Below are 4,688 nucleotides of genomic sequence, written 5' to 3' on the forward strand. Positions count from 1 at the left end.
TTTCCTATTCTCTCTCTCTCTCTCTCTTCGTTCGAATGATTTGGGAACGCGACGCGCGTTCTTCCGTTAATCTCGATAAAATTAACATCGATCCCCTTTGCAGAAACAGAAACAAGACGACGGCGACACTAGGTGTCGGCGTAAAACACGCCGAATGAACGAAGAAACTTAAAGAAACGATCAACACGAAGGTCTTCTTCTCTTCAACGACACGCAAAACGTAAACAATTAAGTAACACCGTTTAAAAATGTCCGTTAACAAAAACAAGCGAATGGATTCGCAACGAGAAACAACATTCGGGACACGTCGAATAGTATTCGAGACACGTCCTCGTAGTAATTCATCCTTGGAGGATGAACGAACAACGCGGTTCAAGGATGAAACGCGAAATGAATGGAACTCGGTTGAAAGGAGGGGAGAATCTTTGAACAGAGGGACAAAAGTGGGGAAAAATAGCGGAAACGCCTCGGTTCCCAAATCGTTCGTTCGTCGAGTGTCGAAAACGTCTCTCTTAACTAGCTGCCATTGATAAGCTGCCTGTCTCGACGATAAAGTACGGCTTGTGAATATTGCCCCACCTTTTTCTCATTCTTTCACTTTCATTTCTTCTCCATTTTTTGTTCGTTTTGCTTCTTCTCTTTCTCTCACCTTCGAAATATCGAAACCGCAGTCACTAACGATTAAAGACTTAATACATACGTACGTATATATAACACGGCCGCTACGAATCTCACCGTTTCTCGATAACTGTACAAACTCCTCGGTTAATCGATAATGATAATTAATTATATTTAGTACGCGTTACGTATATCCCTAATTTGTCGGACGTATCGGCGCCGCCACTTCCGCCGGCCGTTTTCTTCCACCTCCAAGGCCGGCCTCTCCACCTCTCCTCCACGTGTCGCTTACAAAGTCGTTTTCCGCTATTTTCTTCTCCTCTTTTTTTTTCCTCGTCTCGAAAAGAAACAACAAACGAACCCTCGTGCGCAACAAGTAATCGTAACATCGAGGAAACGAACGTAACTACGCTATGTAATTGATAAGAAGTAATAAAAATAGTGCGTCGACGAGTAGTGTTTATCGGTAGTAATAATATTATTTAATAATTCGTAAATAGAGTAACGTGTAAAGCTTTTCCTACAAATAGTTACACCGATTCTCGGGACTTGGCGCGTCTTTCTTCCCCCTACTTTCGTTCTTCTTCTCGAAAACAGAAACAAACGAAAGCAAAAATATAACACATTCTCTCCCGTTTTCCCGCTTCTAAAGCTTCCCCCGTCTCCGTTTCTCTCCTTTTTTTCTTTTTTTTTTTTTTGTCGTTTTACTCTCGTTTTTACGTATACATTGAGCCGAAGAAGATACAGGCGCGATCGCAGCACACCTTTCGCAATTTCTCCCTTTCTTCCCGCTGGAGAACTGTCTTTCTCGACGGGACAACAGAAATCTATTCCCCCGGTAGCACGATATCTATCGTTAACCCCGGTTGAATTCCGTAAGCGAGATTACGTGGACCGGAACCGATATACGAGCATTTTCCTTCGCGGTTTTCCCTTTTTCCCGTTTCTCCGCGCTTTTTCACCATTCCTCCGGCGAGCCTTTCGGAACGATATATAATTGCGCGGCCAGAAGTCGCAATAATACTGTCGCGCAGAAAACACACACACACACACAACCACGCGCGCGTGATTAAAACGGAGAAGAAGGAGAAAACATGATCACGATACACCTGACACGTTCGAACGTTAAAGAGACGCGAGCAGAAAGGAGGATCACGAGCAACGGGGCCTTCCAACGAAACATGTTCGATCGCGTCACATGGAAACAAGTACGATTTAGTTTTAATTCCCCTCGGGACGCGTACATACCACGAGTCTCTCTCTCTCTATCTTTTCAAACGTTCGTCCAACCCGCGGGTACGTCTACGGTGGGAAGAAAGAAATAGGTGAGAAAAGAAAAAGTGGCGAAGAAAGAAATCAACGATTCACCGAGCAAACAAGTCCGTTTCTGTGAATTCGACTCGACTAATGCTAACTACCATCGACGATGAATGCGCGTCTCGTCGATTCCTCTTAACGATTTTCGTCGTCGTTGTGTCAACTGTGTTCATCGAACTGCGTCGGTATTAACTGGGACCCGGCAGTGGCAACTATATATCTTTCCGAGTATGTGCACATCGTTTCCACGAAACGTCCCGTTCTCCAATTTTCTCTTTCTCGAAAGTGTCCTACCGTATTATCTCTTACGCACGTATTATATTTATATTCTACGCCGTTTTTTCACGTGTGAACGTTTCCCTTTTTCTCTTTCTCCCTCTTCGATCTCGTTCCCGCCAGATTGCTCGTTACGCGCACACGCAACATGTTGAAACATTATCGTTACGATTACGTACGGTATGTAGGAGAGAGGTACATTTCGCTGTGCGATTAGGCGAGGATGGGTGGGTTGCCGAGATGGTTGTGGGGGGATAAAAATGTGGAAGGTTTAGGTGAGTACATCTCGTGCGTAGACTCGCATGCTCAGCTTAATCGTTACTTTACGTACGGCGATATTTATGCTGTGATAGTACTTTAGGTAATTAGCGGTACAGTATTTTAATATGAATACGGTTCATTCCCATTCACTCTGTCTCTCTTTCTCTCGAATATATCTTACTCTTCCACTTTAGACTTCGTTTCTTTTCATTCTTTCCTCCACTAATAAACGACGCTATTTCGCCATATTCATCACGGACGTTTATATTTTATTTCCTTTCTTCCATTTTCTCCTCTTTCCTTTATTCCTCGCTAGTTTTTAAACAGCGTAGCTGCTCTAACTGGTCTAAAAATTTCTGCCTCCACGTCGATTCAATAAACTCTTATTTCTTTGTTTATCCTTATTTTGTCGTTTCGTCGTTTTTCTAGTAATCGTTAAGTCTGCATTTTTCCGTTATGTACTTCACGTACGTTATACACGTATTCTAATATTTTCTTTTTATCCCTTTTCCTCTGTCTTTACGATACTACTATCAAAATCATGTTTTTTTTCTCTTCTCCGTTTTCTTTGTTTGTTTGTCCTTAGAGCACGGTACAACGGACTATGATTTTACATTCGTAAATATAGATAGTCATTGGACGATTCGTACAACAGATTCCCCGCCTTCCTTGAAAGCGAACCACGTGGTTTCTCTTGGTTCGAGTTACGTATATGCGTTTTTTTTTTTTTTTATCTTCCTTCCCTCGTATTTTCTTTTGTTCTGCAAACGTTACAACGCGATTCGTCGTATCTTCCTCCTATATTGCTCCTTCCCTCCCCCCCCCCTCGGTACGTTTCAAAATGACCAGCAAGTGTGTCTGATGTCGAAAACTTAACGAGCTCGCGTTCGAGAAGAACCGCGGCACAACGAAAAAGAAACAGGTGAAAAACATTTAACAGGAACATCAAACCGCGTCCAGTCAATCGATCTGTTCTCCGTTGAACATTAACTTACGGAAGACCAAATGATGTCATATAGAAATATATATTTAATATTGTTCTTTTCTTCTTTATTTCTTTTTTTCCCCCTTCGATGGTCTCTGAGATATCGACCAACATCGAGAATCCTGAGAAAGGGCCCAGGAATGCTTTGTACGAATCGCATCTAACGGGGAGGAGAAAAAAATAATTAGGTAATAATTTATATAATCTGAAGTTTTTGCATTTCTCTCACACACGCGCGCACGCACACACGCATACACACAGTCAAAAGTATTCCCTTGCTAGTCAATCTTCATTGTTACGAATTCTACGTAAGTAAATAGCAACAACGGCTTCTATATCTATGGAAAAAGGTCTACCCTGACACCAAATTACGTATTTAATGTACTAAGAGTGAGATACTCGTCCGGTGATGTGTCTTTGTTCTGCGTGAAGATCTCTGCGTAATGCTTTCTCTCTCGTGTGCACCATTTTCGTCTCTTCCATTTTGTCTCTCTCGTCCTTTCTCTCTCACTCTCTCTCGCTCTCGCTCGCCCCTTTTCTCCTCGCGGACAACCGTGCGCGTTCGATCGCGGTAAATCGCAAAAAGGAGGAAACACTCGACCGAAAGAGAAACGAACGATTCAACGATCCTCGAATGTCCTCGAATCAACATCGCGTCGATATATAACTACGATAACACTACGTAAAATTAACAGGCGAACAAAAATTAACATGTCACCGCGAAGTGAGCGAATAATAACGTTACTTTAGTGGGAGGGGGAAGAACAGAGGAGATACGAAAGGAGGAGGAAGAAGAAGCACAGTTTGGAAAATAGAAATTTCTCCCGGAAGAACAACGACGAGGACGATCGTGGATCGTCCTCTTTATTTCTCGCGACTAATTAAAAAAAAACAAAAAAAAAACAGAAGAAAACACAAAGGACAACGGATCCTCGAAGATAGTCCGTTTGCGATAAATTATTATCTTAGATAATATGGAAAACGTGCTGCTTTCGTACAAGTTAATCTTGTATTAGTAAAAGCCTTAGCCAGATACCTTGCGCGATATCCTCTGAGATCTAGAACTGAAGCGAGAAATGAACGCGGGATTGCTCGTCGACGAGTCAGCTCCTCCCTCAAAAGGAAAAAGAACGTTCATCACGATTACACGTTGTTTCGTCAGGACGAACTAGCGAACGTTTCAACGTTCCTCAGGGTAGCTCGAACACGGTTTCGATCTACGACAGGATCG

The sequence above is a fragment of the Habropoda laboriosa genome, unplaced genomic scaffold, assembly GCF_001263275.1.
Source record: "Habropoda laboriosa isolate 0110345459 unplaced genomic scaffold, ASM126327v1 scaffold203, whole genome shotgun sequence".
Classification (NCBI taxonomy): domain Eukaryota; kingdom Metazoa; phylum Arthropoda; class Insecta; order Hymenoptera; family Apidae; genus Habropoda; species Habropoda laboriosa.